Raw genomic sequence first — 24,585 nt, 5'->3', positions numbered from 1 at the left:
ATGTGGTGGGGGGGCGGGATTGTGTTGTGATGTGGTGGGGGGCAGGATTATGTGTGGTGATGTGGTGGGGGGCAGGATTGTGCGCTGATGTGGTGGGGGGGCGGGATTGTGTGTGATGTGGGGGGGTGGGATTATGTGTGGTGATGTAGTGGGGGGCGGGATGGGCAGGATTATGTGTAGTGGTGGGGGTGCGGGATTATTTGTAGTGGGGGGCGGTATTATGTGTGGTGTTGTGGTGGGGGGCGGGATTATGTGTGGTAATGTGGTGGGGGGCGGGATTATGTGTGATAATTTGGTGGGGGGGCGGGATTGTGTGGTGATGTGGTGGGGGCAGGATTATGTGTAATGTGGTGGGGGGCGGGATTGTGTGTGGTGATGTGGTGCGGATTGTGTGTGGTAATGTGGTAGTGGTCGGGATTGTGTGTGGTGATTATTATGAGTGGTGATGTGGTGGGGGTCTGGATTATGTGTGGTAATTTGGTGGGGGGGCGGGATAATGTGTGGTAATGTGGTGGGGGCGGGATTATGTGTGATGTTTTGGGGGGCGGGATTATGTGTGGTGATGTGATGTGGGGCGGGATTATGTGTGGTGATGTGGTGAGGGGTGGGATTATGTGTGATGATGTGGTGGGGGGCGGGATTGTGTGTGGTGATGTGCGGATTGTGTGTGGTGATGTGGTGGGGGGGCGGGATTATGTGTGGTGATGTGGTGGGGGGTGGGATTGTGTGGTGATGTGGGGGGCAGGATTATGTGTGGTGATGTGCGGGATTATGTGTGGTGATGTGGTGGGGGGGCGGGATTATGTGTGGTGATGTGGTGTGGGGCGGGATTGTGTGTGGTGATGTGGTGCGGATTGTGTGTGGTAATGTAGTGGGGGCGGGATTGTGTGAGGTGATTTTTATGTGTGGTGATGTGGTGGGGGGTCGGGATTATGTGTGGTGATGTGGTGGGGGGTCGGGATTATGTGTGGTAATGTGGGGGGTGGGATTATCTGGTAATTTGGTGGGGGGGCGGGATTATGTGTGGTGATGTGGTGGGGGGCGGAATTGTGTGGTGATGTGGTGGGGGGGCGGAATTGTGTGGTGATGTGGTGGGGGGGCGGGATTATGTGTGGTGATGTGGGGGGGGGCGGGATTATGTGTGTTGATGTGGTGGGATTATGCGTGGTGATGTGGTGGGGGGGCGGGATTGTGTTTTGATGTGGTGGGGGGATTATGTGTGGTGATGTGGTGGAGGGGTGGGATTATGTGTGGTGATGTGATGGGGGCGGGATTATGTGTGGTTATGTGGTGGGGGGGCGGGTTTGTGTGGTGATGTGGTGGGGGGGCCGGATTGTGTGTGGTGATGTGCGGATTGTGTGTGATGTGGTGGGGGGCGGGATTGTGTGGTGGGGGGTGGTATTGTGTGGTGATGTGGGGGGCAGGATTGTGTGTGGTGATGTGGTGGGGGGATTATGTGTGGTGATGTGGTGGGGGGGCGGGATTATGGGTGCTGATGTGGGGGGAACTATGTGTGGTGATGTGGTGGGGGGCGGGATTATGAGTGATGTGGTGGGGGGCGGGATTATGTGTGGTGATGTGGTGGGGGAACTATGTGTGGTGATGTGGTGGGGGGCGGGATTATGAGTGATGTGGTGGGGGGGCGGAATTATGTGTGGTGATGTGGTGGGGGGCGGGATTATGTGTGGTATGAGGTGGGGGGAGGGATTATGTGTGGTGATGTGGTGGGGGGCAGGATTGTGTGGTGATGTGGTGGGGGCAGGATTGTGTGTGGTAATGTGGTGGAGGGGCGGGATTATGTGTTGTGATGTGTGGGGCGGAGCTACTGTGCAGGGGGCGGGATTAGTGAGTATTCACGATGCCTCATATATATAGATATATATATATATATATATAGATATAGATAAAGGGAACACTAAAATCCCACAACCTAGATATAACTGAGTGAAATATTACAGTTGTAAATCTTTATTCATTACATAGTGGAATGTGTTGAGAACAATAAAACATAAAAATGATCAACTTAAATCACAGGTAATATCCCACAGAGGTCTGGAGTTGGAATGATGCTCAAAATCAAAGTGGAAAATGAAGTTACAGGCTGATCCAATTTCAGTGGAAATACCTCAAGACAAGGAAATGATGCTCAGTAGTGTGTGTGGCCTCCACGTGCCTGTATGACCTCCCTACAAAGCCTGGGCATGCTCCTGATGAGCAGATGGTCTCCTGAGGTATCTCCTCCCAGACCTGGACTAAATCATCCGCCAACTCCTGGACAGTCTGTGGTGCAACGTGATGTTGGTGGATAGTGCGAGACATGATGTCCTGAGACATGATGTCTCAGATGTGTTCAATCGGATTCAGGTCTGGGGAATGGGCAGGCAAGTCCATAGCTTCAATGCCTTCACCTTGCAGGAACTACTGACACACTCCAGCCACATGAGGTCTGACATTGTCCTGCATTAGGAGGAACCCAGGGTCAACCGCACCAGTATATGGTCTCACAAGGGCTCTGAGGATCTTATCTCGGTACCTAATGGCAGTCAGGCTACCTCTGGTGAGCACATGGAGGGCTGTGCGGCCCTACAAAGAAATGCCACCCCATACCATTACTGATCCACTGCCAAACCGGTCATGCTGAAGGATGTTGCAGGCAGCAGATTGCTCTCCACTGTGTCTCCAGACTCTGTCACATGTGCTCAGTGTGAACCTGCTTTCATCGGTGAAGACCACAGGGCGCCAGTGGTGAATTTGCCAAATCTGGTGTTCTGTGGCAAATGCCAAGTGTCCTGCATGGTGTTGGGTTGTGAGCACAACCCCCATCTGTGGACATCAGGCACTCAGACCATCCTCATGGAGTCAGTTTCTAACCGTTTGTGCAGACACATGCACATTTGTGGCCTGCTGAAGATCATTTTGCAGGGCTCTGGCAGTGCTCCTCCTGTTCCTCCTTGCACAAAGGCTGAGGTAGCGGTCCTGCTGCTGGGTTGTTGCCCTCCTATGGCCCCCTCCACGTCTGGTAGCGCCTCCAGCCTCTGAACATTACGCTGACAGACACAGCAAACGTTCTTGCCACAGCTCGCACTGATGTGCCATCCTGGATGAACTGCACTACCTGAGCCACTTGTGTGGGTTGTAGAGTCCGTCTCATGCTACCACAAGTGTGAAAACACAACCAACATTCAAAAGTGACCAAAACATCAGCCAGAAAGCATTGGTACTGAGATGTGGTCTGTGGTCCCGACCTGCAGAACTGTTGTGAATTCTGCTCTTGGGTTCCCTCCGGTGGTTGTTGGTAGTAATGCAGTTGTCCCTGGGTTGCAGTCCTGGGCAGGTGTCCCTGCTGATTGCAGCTCTGACTGGGATATTTAGGTGTGCAGGATTCATTAGCCCTTGCCAGTTGTCCATTGTTCTTGGAGGTTTTGCATCTCTGTCTGGTTCCTCCTGCCCTGCTGCCAAATCAGCAAAGATAAGTGTCTGGTTTTGTTTCTACAGCACACATGCTGTGGGCTTTACTATTCAGTACTATTCAATGTTTTTTCTTGTCCAGCTTAGACTGTGTTTGGATATTTCAGTCTAGTTGGATTCTCAGGAGATGCAGATATACATTCCATGTCTTTAGTTAGATGGTGGAATTTTTGTATTATCTGCTGTGGATATTTTTAGGGTTTTAATACTGACCGCTTAGTATTCTGTCCTATCCTTTCCTATTTAGCTAGTGTGGCCTCTTTTGCTAAATCCTGATTTCTGCCTGCGTGTGTCTTTCCTCTAATACTCACAGTCAATATTTGTGGGGGGCTGCCTATCCTTTGGGGTTCTGCTCTGAGGCAAGATAGAATTCCCATTTCCATCTATAGGGGTATTTAGTCCTCCGGCTGTGTCAAGGTGTCTAGGATGTGTTAGGCACACCCCACGGCTACTTCTAGTTGCGGTGACAGTTTAGGGTTTGCGGTCAGTACAGGTTCCACCTACTCCTGAGAAAGTCTCATGCGGCTCCAAGGTCACCGGATCATAACACAGAACCACACCTTTATTGAGTGTGTCTTGATAATTGCCAATAATTTCCATCTATTGTCTATTCCATCTGCACAACAGCATGTGAAATTGAATGTCAAACAGTTTCAACAATAACCGACATATCATAGACACCTATTCACATCCAAATGGGGATGAATGTCTAAGTAATACCAGGATCCTGGGACAACTCCCTTTAACAATAGAACCTATAGAGACCAATGGAGTATGACGCCCCAAAAGATTACAATAATATACATAGTATAGTGACAAAAACAATTCATTTTATTAGTACATACAAAAGATCATAAAAACACAGTAGAATGGTAGAAACTTGGTGATGACAAAGTACAAGGACATGGCAGTACCAAAGAGAAAGTTCCAAGCAATCCAAAAAGGAATATAGACCAAACAGGGAATGTGTCAGACCTCACTTCAAAGGCCCTGACCCATACGGTGTACAGATACGTATCCCAAAGATGGCGTGCAAAAGAGCCAAAAGTATCATAGGTAACACGACAATATGTAGTCAATTGTTAGCTTCTTCGGGAGGCTCGTAATCAAAAGCGAAACGTACGTCGGGGCTACGTACCTGGCAGATACCTTTTCCATATGGGTAAGCACCATTGAGAATACTGACCATATGCACTTGGCACTTTACTATGGGATGGTGGCACATGGGCCTGGTTACAATTGACTACATATTGTCGTGTTACCTATGATACTTTTGGCTCTTTTGCACGCCATCTTTGGGATACGTATCTGTACACCGTATGGGTCAGGGCCTTTGAAGTGAGGTCTGACACTTTCCCTGTTTGGTCTATATTCCTTTTTGGATTGCTTGGAACTTTCTCTTTGGTACTGCCATGTCCTTGTACTTTGTCATCACCAAGTTTCTACCATTCTACTGTGTTTTTATGATCTTTTGTATGTACTAATAAAATGAATTGTTTTTGTCACTATACTATGTATATTATTGTAATCTTTTGGGGCGTCATACTCCATTGGTCTCTATAGGTTCTGAATGTCAAACAGTGTTGCTTCCTGAGTGGACAGTTTGATTTCACAGACATTTGATTTACTTGGAGTTATGTTCTGTTGTTTAAGTGTTCCCTTTATTTTTCTGAGCAGAGAATATATCTATCTATCTATCTATCTATCTATATATATATATATATATATATATATATATATCTATCTATCTATCTAGATGGATGGATGGATGGATGGATGGATAGATACACAATGCCTTGCGAAAGTATTCAGCCCCCTGGAACTTTTCAACCTTTTCACACATGTCATGCTTCAAACATAAAGATACCAAATGTAAATTTTTGGTGAAGAATCAACAACTAGTGGAACACAATTGTGAAGTTGAACAAAATTTATTGGTTATTTTAAATTTTTGTGGAAATTCAAAAACTGAAAAGTGGGGCGTGCAATATTATTCGGCCTCTTTACTTTCAGTGCAGCAAACTTACTCCAGAAGTTCATTGTGGATCTCTGAATGATCCAATGTTGTCCTAAATGCCTAATGATGATAAATGTAATCCACCTGTGTGAAATTAAATCTCCGTATAAATGCACCTGCTCTGTGGTAGTCTCAGGGTTCTATTTGAAGCACAGAGAGCATCATGAAGACCAAGGAACACAATAGGCAGGTCCGTGATACTGTTGTGGTGAAGTTTAATGCCGGATTTGGATACAAAATGATTTCCAAAACTTTAAACATCCCAAGGAGCACTGTGCAAGCGATCATATTGAAATGGAAGGAGTATCATACCACTGCAAATCTACCAAGACCCGGCCATCCCTCTAAACTTTCATCTCAAACAAGGAGAAGACTGATCAGAAATGCAGCCAAGAGGCCCATGATCACTCTGGATGAACTACAGAGATCTACAGCTGAGGTGGGACAGTCTGTCCATAGGACAACAGTCGCACACTGCACAAATCTGGCCTTTATGGAAGAGTGGCAAGAAGAAAGCCATTTCTCAAACATATCTATTAAAAGTGTTGTTTAAAGTTTGCAACAAGCCACCTGGGAGACACACCAAACATGTGGAAGAAGGTGCTCTGGTCAGATGAAACCAAAATCGAACTTTTTGGCAACAATGCCAAACGATATGTTTGCGTAAAGGCAACACAGCTCATCACCCTGAACACACCATCCCCGCTGTCAAACATGGTGGTGGCAGCATCAAGGTTTGGGCCTGCTTTTCTTCAGCAGGGACAGGGAAGATGGTTAAAATTGATAGGAAGATGGATGGAGCCAAATACAGGACCAATCTTGAAGAAAACCTGTTGGAGTCTGCAAAAGACCTGAGACTGGGATGGAGATTTGACTTCCAACGAGTCAATGATCCCACACATAAAGCAAAATCTACAATGGAATGGTTCACAAATAAACGTATCCAGGTGTTAGAATGGCCAAGTCAAAGTCCAGACCTGATTCCAATCGAGAATTTGTGGAAAGAGCTGAAAACTGCTGTTCACAAACGATCTCCATCAAACCTCACTGAGCTCGAGCTGTTTGCCAAGCAAGAATGCACAAGAATTTCAGTCTCTCGATGTGCAAAACTGCTAGAGACATACCCCAAGCGACTTGCAGCTGTAATCGCAGCAAAAAGTTAAAGGGGCCGAATAATATTGCACTCCCCACTTTTCAGTTTTTGCATATCCACAAAAATTTTAAATAACCAATAAATTGAGTTCAACTTCACAATTGTGTTCCACTTGTTTTTGATTCTTCACCAAAAATTTACATTTGGTATCTTTATGCTTGAAGCATGATATGTGGGAAGAGGTTGAAAAGTTCCAGGGGGCCGAATACTTTTGCAAGGCAACATATATATATATATATATATATATATATATATATATATATATATATATATATATATATATATATATATATATATACACACATATATAGATATATTCATACACACACACACACACACACACACACCCACAGTAGCGACCAAAATTTTTGCATCTTTTTAAAGTGTGATTACTTCCGTCTGGCTGTTGTGCTGCCATTTTCCTAGTGATTTTACAAATGGTTGTCAGCTATAAGGATAAAAATCGTGTTTGACATTGTTTTATCTTTTTATATGTTAGTTTTCAATATTTGTTGGCCAAATGTTTTTCACATTTTGTCTTGGGCAGTCGAAAAACAATTTTGTTTGTGTGTTTTTAGGTTAAAATATGGCAAAAACAAAACAAAATTTATCACCAGATGTCAAAAAGGTTATTATTTTGAGAGCGGCCAGACACACATCCAATTTAGTAAAAAATTGGTTAGCAAAGAAAGACATTCGCCTGTTGCTATGGTCATGCCAATCACCTGATTTAAACCCAATAGAGCACCTTTGTAATGAGTTAGAGTGACGATTTGGGACCCGCACCCACAGCAATAAGCTGTTTGCAGCTTAGTAAAATCCCTCAAGATGTCTTGAATACCCTAGTGCCTTCAATGCCCGATTGGTGTGATGCTGTAATTAAAGCAAGAGGTTATGCTAGAAGATACTAAGCTATGGCATTGTAAACAATTAAAGGGAACCTGTCACCCCCCCAGGAGGTTTTAACTAAAAGAGCCACCTTGTGCAGCACTAATGCTGCATTCTGTCAAGGTGGCTCTTTTATTTGGGGTCCCTTCCAACGCTGCAATATTCGTTTTTAGAATTTGCCCCTCATACCTGCAGTTTGTCAGGGGGGCATGTCTTTTCCCCCCTGACACAAATGCCTCCCAGCCGTCACTCAGGGCCTCTGTGTACCGTCTCCATTTCCTTCCTGAACGTCCCCGGAGCCTGCGCTGTAAGTTTTTTTCTGGAATGCGCAGTTTTCGCTGCCCTTCGACTCCCATCACATGATATGGAAATTGAAGGCGGAGCCTGGAGGCCCTGAGTGATGGCTGGGAGGCATTTGTGTCAGGGGGGAAAAGACATGCCCCTCTGACAAACTGCAGGTATGAGGGGCAAATTCTAAAAACGAATATTGCAGCGTTGGAAGGGACCCCAAATAAAAGAGCCACCTTAACAGAATGCAGTATTAATGCTGCACAAGGTGGCTCTTTTAGTTAAAAACGCCTGGGGGGAGGTGACAGGTTCCCTTTAAATACACTCGATGATGTGTGGTAGAGTGGCTTTCTCGGCTGCACTTGGAGGTAGACATGGGTACACTGCAGCTTTAAGAACTTCCTTTGATTTATTACAGGCAGCATAAGCCAAGGGGGGTAGTAAAGAAAACACAGCCCACTGAGCAAAACAGGAAACAAAACAAAATGGTGTCAGAACAAACACTGTCCATCTGTGAGCAGGGTCACTCCTGCTCACGGCTGACCGAACACACACAGCTCAGTTTCTCTAGTCCATGGAGCACTTTCCTGCAGTGATCCTTCCCCAGGCCCACACACTGAAAACTCTCTCCTCCGGTCATTTAAGCCCGGACCATGTGACTCCTCCACTGACTGATCACAACTGTGACCTCACCAAGGTCCTCTCAGCACACCATGGTGCTAGCTCTGTAGCGGGAGATATGGGGGGCACTCTCCCACCCGCTCTAAGAATGTCCCCGTAAAAACCACCCATAACATAACTTAGCCCTCGCAATACTTACTGTGCTGGAGGAAATACAACTCTGGATTTTATAACACTGATGTCATTAGGCGTGGTGAAACATATCTCCCCTCTATTACATTACCAGTGACTGTCACAGTTGTGATATAAAAGTAGTACATGCAAAAGTGTTGGAAGTCAATTTTTTTTAAAATAAATGACCATATCCATATTCTAAAGCATTTTGGTTAACCCCTTTCTAACATTTGTCATAATAATGCGACCCTGTGCCCCGGGCCTATCTGACCAGGGACTGATTATTACGTCATTGCGATTGCCCGTGCACACGAGGGGTATGCAGGCGAACGCCGCCGTGTGTCAGCTGATTCTGACAGCTCACACCCAGCACTAAGTGCCAGGAGCGGTCATGCACCGCTCCCGGCACTTTAACCCCCTAAATTCTGCAATTGAACGCAGCATTTTGGGAGCCAGCAGAGGGCTGTCAGCCCCTCTGCGTTTGGATCAGAGACCCCGCGGCATGACACGGGGTCCCCATCATTGCCATGGTGACCCAATGTTGTCATGATGGCAGTATTGTATCAACATTATACTGTGGGAAGCAGATCGCGGTACTGTGAAGCATTTTACTATGTGTGGGGGATCGCAGTATTGTGAGAACATTATATTGTGTGTAGGGAATGGTGGCACAGTGGGAATATTATATTATTTGTGGGAGATAGTCTTATAGTAACTTTACACTGTGCGTGGGGGATGACGACACTGTGGGAACATTATACTGTATGTAGGGGAATGGGTGTGCGGTGTGTAGGAATGGCAGTATTGTGGGAACATTATATTGTTTGTGGTGAAGAGTATACTGTATACTGTGTGGGGGGTGCTTGGTGGTATTGTGGGAATATTATACTGTGCATGGTGTAATTATGGTACTGTGGGAACATAATACTGTATATGCTGGAATGGTGGTAATGTTGGAATGTTATACTGTGTGTGGGAGGATGGCAGTACTGTGAAATTATTATACTGTGTGTGGGAAGATGACAGTACTGTAAGAACATTATTTATGCTGTGTGTGGGGGCTGACAGTTTTGTAGCAACTATATACTGTGTGGAAAGGATGGTGCTACTGTGGGAGCATTATACTCTGCAGTGTGGAATGGCGGTATTTTCGGAACATTATACTGTGTATGGGCTGATGGAGGTACTGTGGGAACATTATACTGTATGGAAGGAATGCAGGTACTGTGAGATTATACTGCATGTGAGGGGATGACAGTACTGTGAGAACATTATACTGTGTGGAGGGGATGGCAGTATTGTAAGAACATATTGTGTAAGGGGCATGACGGTATTGTGGGAACAATGGCCGGCATCAGCACCTGGGCAAGTGCTGGAGCCCTGAGCAGGCAGGGGGGCTCACTTGCCATTAGGGACACCGGCGGACTATGGAGTCCTGGTGCACGTGCCAGTACACGCAAGTGAGCCCCTCCGCTTGCTCATGGCCCTGGCACTTGCGATACTTTCCTCTCCCTGCTCTACCGTTGCGGCATCTTCCATGTCTTCTGACTGTTACATTCAGGTCAGAGGGCGCGATGACGTCCAGTCTGTGCGCCCTCTGCCTGAACAGTGCAGAACCAGAAGATGCCGAGGAGTCCGAAGCAGAACAGCAGCCAGCGAGAAGTTGTGAGTATTTCATTTTTTTTGCATGTGTAGGGAACAATATATGGGGACCATCACACAATGGTGCATCATATATGGGGCCCATCATACACTGGAGCATCATACATGGGGCTCATCAAACACTAGAACATCATATATGGAGCCCATCATATACTGGATCATATGGGGCCCATTGTATATGGAGCAATATATGGGACTCATTATACTGTATAGAGCATTATATGGGACTTATACTGTATGGAACAATATATGGGGCCCATCCTACAAGTGCTATCATCAAAAAGTTAATTTACTTCAGTTCTTCAATACAAAAAATGAAATTCATATACAGTGTGTCCATAAAGTCATGGTGCACTTTTGACCAGACAATGGAAAGCAACAAAAGACGATAGAAATGTGAAATCTGCTCCAAATTAAAGGGAACCTGTCACCCCGTTTTTTCCGTATGAGATAAAAATACCGTTAAATAGGACCTGAGCTGTGCTGGACAATAGTGTATTTTGTGTTCCCTTTTTCCCCACCTATGCTGCCAAAATACGTTACCAAAGTTGCCGTTTTCGCCTGTCAATCAGGCTGGTCTGGTCAAATGGGCGTGGTGACATCGCTGTTTCTTCCCCCAGATCTTGCTTATATTTCCGTTGGTGGCTTAGTGGTTTGCGCATGCCCAACTGCCGAATCCACTGCACAGGTGAGGAAAAAGAGCACGATCTGCGCTATTCCCCTGGTGATCGGTGGGGGCGCCATCTTCCTGAGGCCGCGCGTGCGCAGATGGAGCGCTCTGCTGCCCGGGGCTTCAGGAAAATGGCCGCGGGATGCCGTGCGTGCGCAGATGGAGATCGCGGCGGCCATTTTCCTGAAGCCGAGTTCGCATCTCGGCTTCAGGAAAATGGCCGCCGCGATCGCACGCGCGGCATCCCGCGGCCATTTTCCTGAAGCCCCGGGCAGCAGAGCGCTCCATCTGCGCACGCGCGGCCTCAGGAAGATGGCCGCCCCCACCGATCACCAGGGGAATAGCACAGATCGCGCTCTTTTTCCTCACCTGTGCAGTGGATTCGGCAGTTGGGCATGCGCAAACCACTAAGCCACCAACGGAAAAATAAGCAAGATCTGGGGGAAGAAACAGCGATGTCACCACGCCCATTTGACCAGACCAGCCTGATTGACAGGCGAAAACGGCAACTTTGGTAACGTATTTTGGCAGCATAGTTGGGGAATCAGGGTACACAAAATACACTATTGTAACGCACAGCTCAGGCCCTATTTAACGGTATTTTTATCTCATACGGAAAAAACGGGGTGACACGTTCCCTTTAAAGAAAAACTCTCCCAGTTTCATACATATTCAGTGCAGTTTGATGTGGGCTCCATTTATTGCCCTACACAGATCCAAACGATAGTGAAGTTCTTGCCACACACGGGTAAGGATGTGTGGTGTAACAGAGTGAATAACGTCTGTGACTCTCTGTTTTAAGTGATTAATGTCGTTGATACGTTCAATGTACACATGTTGCTTCGAATAACCCCAAAAGTAAAAGTCTAAGGGCGTCGGATCCGGGGATCGTGGTGGCTATGGCTTGACAGAACCCCTGCCTATCCACCGCTTGGGGAATGTTCTATCCAGAAACTCACGAACAATGGTGGCGTAGTGTGGAGAAGATGACACCTTCTGGAAATTGTGGCACTTAATACAATTCCAACATGTCAAAGATACGTGTTTGCCATCACAGACTGCTCTGTGAAAAAAAATGGGCCTAACACCTTATCATGAATCAGGTCACACCACATGTTCACTTTAGGGGTGTTACGTTCGTACTCAACATAGGCATGAGGATGTTCAGCAGCCCATATTAGGCCATTATGGCGATGAAGATGTTCACAGATATGGAAGGTCGCCTCATCGCTAAACACAATCTTCTGCAAAAATCTTGTATCATTGTCGATCTCACAGAACACACTGAACTTTCCTCTGTACTGTCCACATCTCGAGTGGCATGGAAAACCACACTGCTGGCATAAGCTTGTAGTTGCATGATGTCACAGACCTGGCAGTGCATTAATCAGAGTTCAGTTTATCGGAGGTTAATCTGACTGGGGGCTCAGCTTAAATAAGTTTGTGTTGTTTGATTGATTCTTGTTATCTCTACTCATGAACAGGTCTGATATGATTGGGCCAGAGAAAGGGCACCAAAAGTGCACCATGACTTTACGGACACACTGTATTATATAGTTATTACAGAGTGATCTATTTCAAGTGTTTATTTCTGTTAATGTTCATGATTATGGCTTACAGCCAATGATAACCTAAACGTAATTATCTCAGTAAATTAGAATAATTAACAAGACACGCAAAGGCTTCCTAAAGGTCCCTTAGTCTGTTTCAGTAGGCTCCACAATCATAGGAAAGACTGCTGACTTGACAGATGTCCAAAAGTGCTGCTGCACAGCACTCGGCAACTTGAGCAGTGTGAAAAAGGATCCAGCTCACACACCAGGGTGTTGATAAAAATCTTTCTTTCGGCTTTATTTGGATAAATTATTTTTAAAATGGTACAACATCAATTAGGACGTCTCACACAACATTGCAAATATAATATATATGTTAGCATCCTCAATAATCAGAACCTCCCACTCCCGTCTCCAAGACTTTACACGTGCGGCGCCGATTCTTTGGAATGCACTACCTAGGTTAATACAATTAATCCCCAATCCCCACAGTTTTAAGCGTGCACTAAAAACTCATTTGTTCAGATTGGCCTACCGCCTCAACGCATTAACCTAATTATCCCTGTGTGGCCTATTAATAAAAAACAACAACATAATCACGTTCCTCCATCATGTTCTCATACACTTTATGCAGTTAATAGCCTCTGTGTCTGTACTGTTACATACTTAGGCAGTTAACTGGTTCATGCAGCTTTACATGAACACCCGAGCCTTACACTATGGCTGGTCCAAATAACTAAAGCAATTGTTACCATCCACCTCTTGTGTCTCCCCTTTTCCTCATAGATTGTAAGCTTGCGAGCAGCAGGGCCCTCATTCCTCCTGGTATCTGTTTTGAACTGTGATTTCTGTTATGCTGTAATGTCTGTTGTCTGTATAAGTCCCCTCTATAAGTTGTAAAGCGCTGCGGAATATGTTGGCGCTATATAAATAAAATTATTATTATTATTATTATTATAAAATAGGGGTGATGTATAAGAAGAACCATACGCGTTTCGAACAATAAAGTTCTTGAACACTGGTCACATGGCAGAATGCCCCACTGAATTTTTAAATACACTCCTACTTAATTAATGAAATAGAACACACATGAGGAAACCATGGCAATGCAAATTGAAAACACACAAAAGCTACACAAAGAAATACTTCAAAAGACATCACAGAGATATGGGTGGGTTAGAGTCTTGCAAATACCGCACTGAACAATATATACCAAAAGCATACTTGAACAAATAGTGAATATAAATGTGTTACAAAAAATATCCAATCCAACGAGTCTGCTACAATTAAACTCTTATGAGTGTAACTAGATATAACATTATTATCACATCTCATATGTCTTTTGAAGTATTTCTTGTGCAGCTTGTGTGTTTTTAATTTGCATTGCTATGATTTCCTCATGTGTGTTCTATTTCATTAAGTAGGAGTTTATTTAAATTTTCAGCGGGGTATTCTGCCATGTGACCAGTGTTCAAGAATATTATTGATCGAAAAGCGTATGGTTCTTCTTATACATCACCCCCTAGTTTATATTAGCAACGTTGTCTGAGACGTCCGAATTGATGTTGTACCATTTTAAAAAGAATTTCTCCAAATAAAGCCGAATGAAAGATTTTTATCAACACCCTAGATCCATTTTCACACTGTTCAAGATGTCCAGAAGGCAGTCACTGACACACTCCACAAGGAGGGTACGCCACAAAAGGTCATTGGTAAAGAATCTCGCTGTTCACAGAGTGCTGTATCATACATAGTAAGATAGCAAGGACAAAAAAACACATTTGTCCATCCAGTTCAGCCTATATTCTGTCAGAATAAATCCCCAGATCTACGTCCTTCTGAAGATCCTAATAACTGTAAGATACAATATTGTTACGCTCCAGGAAGAAATGCAGGCCTCTCTTGAACCCCCTGACTCAGGTCGCCATCACCTCCTCCTCAGGCAAGGAATTCCAGATTCTCACTGCCCTAACAGTAAAGAATCCTCTTCTATGTTGGTGGAAAAACCTTCTCTCCTCCAGATGCAAAGAATGCCCCCTTGTGCCCGTCACCTTCCTTGGTATAAACAGATCCTCAGCGAGATATTTGTATTGTCCCCTTATATACTTATACATGGTTATTAGATCGCCCCTCAGTCGTCTTTTTTCTAGACTAAATAATCCTAATTTTCCTAACCTCTCTGGGTATTGTAGTTCCCCCATCCCCTTTATTAATTTTGTTGCCCTCTTTTGTACTCCCTCTAGTTTCATTATATCCTTCCTGCCCAATATTGTACACAGTACTCCATGCGCGGTCTAACTTGTGATTTGTACAGAGGCAGTATAATGTTCTCATCATGTGTATCCAGACCTCTTTTAATGCACCCCATGATCCTGTTTGCCTTGGCAGCTGCTGCCTGGCACTGGCTGCTCCAGGTAAGTTTATCATTAACTAGGATCCCCAAGCCCTTCTCCCTGTCAGATTTACCCAGTGTTTTCCCGTTCAGTGTGTAATGGTGATATTGATTCCTTCTTCCCAGGTGTATAACCTTACATTTATCATTGTTAAACCGCATCTGCCACCTCTCGGCCCAAGTTTCCAACTTATCCAGATCCATCTGTAGCAGAATACTATCTTCTCTTGTATTGACTGCTACACAGTTTTGTATCATCTGCAAACATCGATATTTTATTGTGTAAACCTTCTACCAGATCGTTAATAAAAATGTTGAAGAGAACAGGTCCCAGCACCAACCCCTGCGGTACCCCACTGGTCACAGCAACCCAGTTAGAGACTATACCATTTATAACCACCCTCTGCTTTCTATCACTAAGCCAGTTACTTACCCACTTACAAAAATATTTAGAATTGAGAGTCCTCAGTGGTTGATACTTTTTAACAGCTAACTGAAAAGATGGTAACAAAGTGCAAGCTTTCAAGACTACTCTGGTCCCTATCCACTGGCTAACACGGTACCACGATATAGATCTTTCCTTCACCCATTTACACACATTTTCACCAAGACCCCGCACGCTGTATCCAAGCATATTAATGGAAAATTGAGTGAAAAGAAAAAGTGTGTTAGAAAAAGGAGCACAAGCAACCAGGATAGCCGCAGTCTTGAAAGGATTGTTAAAAAAAGCCATTGAAAAATTTGGGGGAGATTCACAAGGAGTGGACTGCTGCCGGAGTCATCGCTTCAAGAGCCGCCACACACAGACGTATCCAGGACATGGGCTATAGTGTCACATTCCTTGTGTCCAGCCACTCATGACCTACAGATGATGCCAGAAGTCTTACATGGGCCAAGGAGAAAAAGAACTGCACTGTTGCTCAGTGGTCCAAGGTGCCCATGATACTGTATGGAGGACTGTACCGTCCAGTGTCTGACCTATTATAGAATTTACAATAGATATCACTCATGTAATGTAAGAAGTGAAATCTTTGGCCTTGTACTGTACCTATGTTTCTCTGCCGTGTCTGTGCATCATGAATTGTGGTGAGTGTTAAAGAGGCTACTGAGACTCTCCCGGGGCCCCCGAAAACCTGGAGCCGACCCTGCAAGTGGGAGCATTATACTGTGTGGGGCCAGGAAAGGGGCCTGTACTAGGAGAACAATCCATTCCCTCACTTCCTGTCTCCCATAGTTGGGTCGTATGTATCTATTACAGGAAACAGAACAGAAACACAGAAAGAGTCTCAGTGCTGAACGGGTTAATGTCCCCCCCCGCACCCAGTAATAGGGAATCTCCAGCACCTACCTCCACCTGCAGAGCTGCACACCACATATATGGCTGTTCTGTGCGCACAGGACCTGTGATGAGGTCACAGGAGGGGAGGAGTCAGGGGTCACATGATCAGGGGCCTCAGTGTATGCAGGACTCTGCTGTGCTGGTTGTCATGGTGCTGGATGAGGGGAAGTTTATGTGTGGGGTCAGGAGGGGTTTACAGTGTGGATGTAGCAGAGCCGTGTGTGTACGAGGTGTACGGAGCAGAGCCATGTGTGTACGAGGTGTACGGAGCGGAGCAGTGTGTGTACCAGGTGTACGGAGAAGAGCCGAGTGTGTACGAGGTGTACGGAGCAGAGCCGTGTGTGTACGAGGTGTACGGAGCAGAGCCATGTGTGTACGAGGTGTACGGAGCAGAGCCGTGTGTGTACGAGGTGTACGGAGCAGAGCCATGTGTGTACGAGGTGTACGGAGCGGAGCAGTGTGTGTACGAGGTGTACGGAGCAGAGCCGTGTGTGTACGAGGTGTACGGAGCAGAGCCGTGTGTGTACGAGGTGTACGGAGCAGAGCTGTGTGTGTACGAGGTGTACGGAGCGGAGCCGTGTGTGTACGAGGTGTACGGAGCAGAGCCGTGTGTGTACGAGGTGTACGGAGCAGAGCCGTGTGTGTACGGAGCGGAGCCGTGTGTGTACGAGGTGTACGGAGCGGAGCCGTGTGTGTACGGGGTGTACGGAGCAGAGCCGTGTGTGTACGAGGTGTACGGAGCAGAGCCGTGTGTGTACGAGGTGTACGGAGCAGAGCCGTGTGTATGCAGGGCCGGCATTACAGCAGGCAGCTGCCTAGGACCCCCACTCCCCCAGGGGCCCCCCAGCCAGTCGCCTGCCACGAGCACCAACTCACCCCCTCCTGTGCCAACTCCCCCTGCCAGCGCCGACGCATTCCACTATACCGGCGTCTATGACGCCTGTACAGTTCAATGCAATGATGGAGGAGAGAGCATCAGCGGACACTCCCTCTCCCATCATTCCCCTCTGCCTCTGACACTACAAGTGCACGATAATGTAACTACCTGCTGTGTCCTGGGCAGACTGCATCCCTGAGACAGGAGCCGAGAGCAGAGCGGGGCACGAAGAGAGGTGAGGAGTGTGTAGTTTTTTAGTTTTGTTTTAATCTATCAATGAGTGAGTACTGGACTTTGGAGCCATTCTTGGGGGGGGGGGAGGTGCGGCTACATTATATTCGATGGGGGGCTGTATTGCACTCTATGGGGGGCTGTATTATAGTCTAAGGGGACTGTATTATATTCTATGGGGGGTGTATTACATTCTATGGGGGGCTGTATTACATTCTAGGGTAGTTGTATTATATTCTATGGGGACTGTATTATGGTCTATGGGGGGCTGTATTACATTCTATGGGGTGCTGTATTATATTCTATGGGGTGCTGTATTATATTCTATGGGGGCTGTATTATATTCTGTGGGGGGCTGTATTATATTCTAGGGTGGCTGTATTATAGTCTATGGGGGGCTGTATTATATTCTATGGGGGCTGTATTATATTCTATGAGGTGCTGTATTATATTCTATGGGGTGCTGTATTATATTCTATGGGGGGCTGTATTACATTCTATGAGGACTGTATTATATTCTCTGGGGGGCTCTATTACATTCTAGGGGGGCTGTATTATAGTCTATGGGGTTCTGTTTTATATTCTATGGGGGGCTGTATTACATTCTATGGGGGGCTGCATTATATTCTATGGGGGGCTGTATTACATTCTAGAGTAGTTGTATTATATTCTATGGGGACTGTATTATGGTCTATGGGGGGCTGTATTATGGTCTATGGGGGGCTGTATTACATTCTATGGGGTGCTGTATTATATTCTATTGGGTGCTGTATTATATTCTATGGGGGCTGTATTATATTCTGTGGGGGGCTGTATTACATTCTAGGGTGGCTGTATTATAGTCTATGGGGTTCTGTTTTATATTCTATGGGGGCTGTATTACATTCTATGGGGGGCTGTATTATAGTCTAAGGGGACTGTATTATATTCTATGGGGGGTGTATTACATTCTATGGGGGGCTGTACTACATTCTAGGGGGGCTGTATTACATACTAGGGTAGTTGTATTATATTCTATGGGGACTGTATTACATTCTATGGGGGCTGTATTATATTCTATGGGGTGCTATATTATATTCTATGGGGTGCTGTATTATATTCTATGGGGGCTGTATTACATTCTATGAGGACTGTATTATATTCTCTGGGGGGCTCTATTACATTCTAGGGGGGCTGTATTATAGTCTATGGGGTTCTGTTTTATATTCTATGGGGGCTGTATTACATTCTATGGGGGGCTGCATTATATTCTATGGGGGGCTGTACTACATTCTATGGGGGGCTGTATTACATTCTAGGGTAGTTGTATTATATTCTATGGGGACTGCATTATAGTCTATGGGGGGCTGTATTACATTTTATGGGGGGTCACACACACTCGGCCAAGGGTCAGAGTATAAGCGACAGAGGATGGCTCCATAATGAGGCTATAAAAAGCCTCCCAGAATCCCAGAGTGAGGCCATCCGAGGCTGACCCTGTCAGCCATATGGCTTCTGGCCTCACTCAGTTTCAGCCCTAGGGCTTCAGGGTTCACTTTTTGCAGCCCGTGGGCTTCAGGGTTTACTTTTTGCAGCCTGTGGGTTTCAAAGGTGAATCTTTTTTGCAGCCGTACAATCACAAGCTTATAACTCATGGGATGCTGCTTTATAGGTGTATAGACAGAAATTTCAATGTTCAGATTTTTTACAATGCTGCCACAATTTTGTTTCTTACCCTTTGGTAGTGCATAATTGTCTTGTATAAAGTGTGTTTCGCATACGATATTACTTCGCCAAACTTGATTCGCTCAATTCCTTGCATATGACAATACTGCCACACGTTTTTAAATTACTAAATATGCTTTCTACCTTGTGCAATGCGCAATTGTGTGACACATTGTGCACATACGGTTTTCCTGCGCCAAACCTGTTTGGCACAATTCCGTACACATGACAGTACTGCCCTAAATCTTTTCAAGTTGATGAATGTGTTTTCTTTCCTATGCAGTGAGCAATTATGCAATGCAAAGTTGAGTTTCTGATATCTTTTCACTGCGCCAAACTTGTTTCGCTTAATTCCATAAACATGACCGTACAGCCCTAAATATTTTAAACTTGATGAATGTGTTTCTTTCCCTGTGCAGTGTGCAATTATGTAATACAAAGTTGAGTTTCTCGTATGATTTTGCTGCGCCAAACTTGTTTCGCTCAATTCCGTGCACATGCCAATACTGCCCCAAATGTTTTTAAATTACTAAATGTACTTCCTACCTTGTGCAGTGTGCGTTTGGGTGACACAATGTTGCATTTCACATTGCATTTTACTGTGCCAAACCTGTTTTGCGCAATTCCGTACAAATGACAGTACTGCCCCAAATGATTTTTAAAGTTGACGAATGTGTTTCCTTCCCTGTGCAGTGTGCAATTATACAATGGAAAGTTGAGTTCTGCATATGATTTTACTGCGCCAAACTTATTTTGCGCAATTCCGTACACATAACAAATAGTCCCCCAAATCTTTTGAAATTGCTGAATGTGTTTCCTTCCCTGTGTACAATTCAAAGTACATCCCCCAAAGTGCTAAATACTACCTTCAACAGCCCCTATTATGCTGAATCCTATTTTTTATCTCCCCCAAGTGATTATTTCTATAAATGACACATTTTGGGGTACATTTGAGATGACTAATTTTGGGGGTGCAGCTGCCTAAAGTACTAAATACTGCCTCCCCAGGTCACCACTTCTGTATTTTTCATGCATTCCTGTTTTTTGGTTATTGGCTTACAGTAACTGATATGAAAAACTGACCAAATAAAACTGACATGCCCCCTACAGTGTATTTTCACTTAAATCCTGTATTTTATTTCAATATTGTAGAGTGAACAGCATATACTGTGGAAACAAATCTGCTAGAGTGTAGTATAAAAATACACACCAGATGGCAGTATAGTCCGCTCTCAGTGCATTGCATTGCTCTGTATTTCCTCCCCATAGCTCCAGGCTTCTAATTTTTGCAGCAGTGGGTCTGCACAATGCATCTCTGTGAAATCTGTGTATGACCGATATTTCTCTTTGCTTTTCTCTGAACACAAGTAGTGTGACACCTGAATGTTTTTGGGGCAGGTCAGATGCAATTTGAGGAGTTACCTGACCCCTCCTCCAGTTTTACAGTAGATTTGCACTCCCCATCGGACTCCATACAGTAGAATACATTCCCCATCGGACTCCATACAGTAGAATACATTCCCCATCGGACTCCATACAGTAGAATACACTCCCCATCAGACTCCATACAGTAGAATGCACTCCCCATCAGACTACATGCAGTAGAATGCACTCCCCATCGGACTCCATACAGTAGAATGCACTCCCCATCAGACTACATGCAGTAGATTGCACTCCTCATCGGACTCACTACAGTAGAATGCACTCCCCATCGGACTACATGCAGTAGAATGCACTCCCCATCAGACTCCATACAGTAGAATGCACTCCCCATCAGACTCCATACAGTAGAATGCACTCCCCATCAGACTACATGCAGTAGATTGCACTCCTCATCGGACTCACTACAGTAGAATGCACTCCCCATCGGACTACATGCAGTAGAATTCACTCCCCATCGGACTCCATACAGTAGAATGCACTCCCCATCAGACTGCATGCAGTAGAATGCATTCCCCATCAGACTGCATGCAGTAGAATGCACTCCCCATCAGACTGTATGCAGTAGAATGCACTCCCCATCGGACTCCATACAGTAGAATGCACTCCCCATCGGACTCCATACAGTAGAATGCACTCCCCATCGGACTACATGCAGTAGAATGCACTCCCCATCAGACTGCATGCAGTAGAATGCACTCCCCATCAGACTGTATGCAGTAGAATGCACTCCCCATCAGACTGTATGCAGTAGAATGCACTCCCCATCGGACTCCATACAGTAGAATGCATTCCCCATCAGACTGCATGCAGTAGAATGCACTCCCCATCAGACTGTATGCAGTAGAATGCACTCCCCATCGGACTCCATACAGTAGAATGCACTCCCCATCAGACTGCATGCAGTAGAATGCACTCCCCATCAGACTGTATGCAGTAGAATGCACTCCCCATCGGACTCCATACAGTAGAATGCACTCCCCATCGGACTCCATACAGTAGAATGCACTCCCCATCGGACTCAATACAGTAGAATGCACTCCCCATCGGACTCAATACAGTAGAATGCACTCCCCATCAGACTGCATGCAGTAGAATGCACTCCCCATCGGACTCCATACAGTAGAATGCACTTCCCGTCAGACTGCATGCAGTAGAATGCACTCCCCATCAGACTGCATGCAGTAGAATGCACTCCCCATCGGACTGTATGCAGGAGAATGCACTCCCCATCGGACTCAATACAGTAGAATGCACTCCCCATCGGACTGTATGCAGGAGAATGCACTCCCCATCGGACTCCATACAGTAGAATGCACTCCCCATCAGACTTTATGCAGTAGAATGCACTCCCCATCAGACTGTATGCAGTAGAATGCACTCCCCATCGGACTCCATACAGTAGAATGCACTCCCCATCGGACTGTATGCAGGAGAATGCACTCCCCATCGGACTCCATACAGTAGAATGCACTCCCCATCAGACTGCATGCAGTAGAATGCACTCCCCATCAGACTGTATGCAGTAGAATGCACTCCCCATCGGACTCCATACAGTAGAATGCACTCCCCATCGGACTCCATACAGTAGAATGCACTCCCCATCGGACTCAATACAGTAGAATGCACTCCCCATCGGACTCAATACAGTAGAATGCACTCCCCATCAGACTGCATGCAGTAGAATGCACTCCCCATCGGACTCCATACAGTAGAATGCACTTCCCGTCAGACTGCATGCAGTAGAATGCACTCCCCATCAGACTGCATGCAGTAGAATGCACTCCCCATCGGACTGTATGCAGGAGAATGCACTCCCCATCGGACTCAATACAGTAGAATGCACTCCCCATCGGACTGTATGCAGGAGAATGCACTCCCCATCGGACTCCATACAGTAGAATGCACTCCCCATCAGACTTTATGCAGTAGAATGCACTCCCCATCGGACTGTATGCAGTAGAATCCACTCCCCATCGGACTCCATACAGTAGAATGCACTCCTCATCGGACTGCATGCAGTAGAATGCATTCCCCAGCAGACTGCTGGGGAAGCTTTCCTGAAAGCATCCTTGACACTTAGAAAAATGTTGAGAAAATCCTGATTTTGTGAAAAAGCTCACATTTCCCCTACTTCCAGTCTAGGGGGGCGTCAATATGTTGTAAAGTACCCCAAGACAGAGACCTAAGTGTGGGTGAAGTCTGCAAACAAAAAATTGATGTCTCTGTGTGTAGGTGGCATCCTGGACAATATTTCTGCCAAGTTTGGTTTGGCTGGTACCTTCTGCTGGGTAGTTGTGGGGTTTCAGAACCCCAAAATCAGCCGCAGGCCTCAAAATGTCTTTTCAAACCTGCTGTCCAAATCAGACATTGGGGCGCCTGGTGGGACTTCTGGTAATGCATGAGGGGCTATTGGGGGGTCATTTGAAAGCGAATTACCAGACTGAGGTGAGGGAACAGTTCTTGGGGCTGTGAGGTGCTCTGTTGGGCATTTGTTCCCCCTCAAGCCTGGACCATCATGACCATTTTTATCCATGGACAGCCACGCTCTAACCCCCTGAATTCAAATTCCCTGGGCAGCAGGGGGAAAAGTGATGTCTCTGTGTGTAGTGGCATCCTGGACAATATTTCTGCCAAATTTGGTTTGCCTGGTACCTTCTGCTGCTTAGTTGTGGGGTTTCAGAACCCGAAAATCTGCCGCAGGCCTCAAACTGTCTTTTCAAAACTGCTGTCCAAATCAGACATTGGTGCCCCTGGTGGGACTTCTGGTATTAAAGTCCAGGATAACAAGGTGCAATGCCCGAGAATCTGCCAAGTAGTATAACATAAAAAACTATCTTTCTATCTATATATATATATATTATCTATCTATCTATACAGTAAAATGCCTTCCCCTTTGGACTCCTTACAGTAGAATGCACTCCCCATCAGACTGCATCCAGTAGAATGCACTCCGCATCGGACTCAATACAGTAGAATGCACTCCGCATCGGACTCAATACAGTAGAATGCACTCCCCATCGGACTGTATGCAGTAGAATGAGGCTGAAATCCCAGAAATAGGACTAAAATACCACCACTCTGCCTGAGAGCCTGCCAAATTTCACCAAATAAGGTGCAGGATTCTATGGCTCTCAGGCTGAAATCCCAGAAATAGGACTAAAATACCACCACTGCCTGAGAGCCATGAGAGTGCAATCTACTGTATTGAGTCCGATGGGCAGTGCATTCTACTGCATTCAGTCCGATGGAGAGTGGAATCTATAGTATTGAGTCAGATGGGGAGTGCATTCTACTGCATGATAGGTAGATTGCACTCTCCATCGGACTCCATACAGTCGAATGCCGTCCCCATTGGACTCCTTCCAGTTGAATGCACTCCCCATCGGACTCAATACAGTAGATTGCACTCTCCATCGGACTCCATACAGTAGAATGCACTCCCCATCGGACTCCATGCAGTAGAATGCACTCCCCATCGGACTCCATACAGTAGAATGCACTCCCCATCGGACTCCATGCAGTAGAATGCACTCCCCATCGGACTCCATACAGTAGAATGCACTCCCCATTGGACTGCATGCAGTAGAATGCACTCCCCTTTGAAATCCATACTGCCGAATGCACTCCCCATTGGACTCAGTACAGTAGATTGTACTCCCCATCAGACTTCATACAGCAGATTGCACTCCCCATCGGACTGCATGCAGTAGAATGCACTCCCCATCGGACTCCATTAAGTAGAATGCACTCCCCATCAGACTGCATGCAGTAGAATGCACTCCCCATCGGACTCCATACAGTAGATTGCACTCCCCATCAGACTCCATACAGTAGAAGGCACTCCTCATTGGACTCCGGATAGAAGAATGCACTTCCCATCAGACTTCATACAGTAGATTGCACTACCCATCAGACTCCATACAGTAGATTGCACTCCCCATCAGACTCCATACAGTAGATTGCACTCCCCATAGGACTCCATACAGTAGATTGCACTCCCCTTAGGATTCCATACAGTAGATTGCACTCTCCATAGGACTCAATACAGTAGATTGCACTCCCCATAGGACTCCATACAGTAGATTGCACTCTCCATCAGACTCAA

The sequence above is a fragment of the Ranitomeya variabilis genome, chromosome 4 (assembly GCF_051348905.1).
Source record: "Ranitomeya variabilis isolate aRanVar5 chromosome 4, aRanVar5.hap1, whole genome shotgun sequence".
NCBI lineage: Eukaryota > Metazoa > Chordata > Amphibia > Anura > Dendrobatidae > Ranitomeya > Ranitomeya variabilis.
This window is presented reverse-complemented; position numbering follows the sequence as displayed.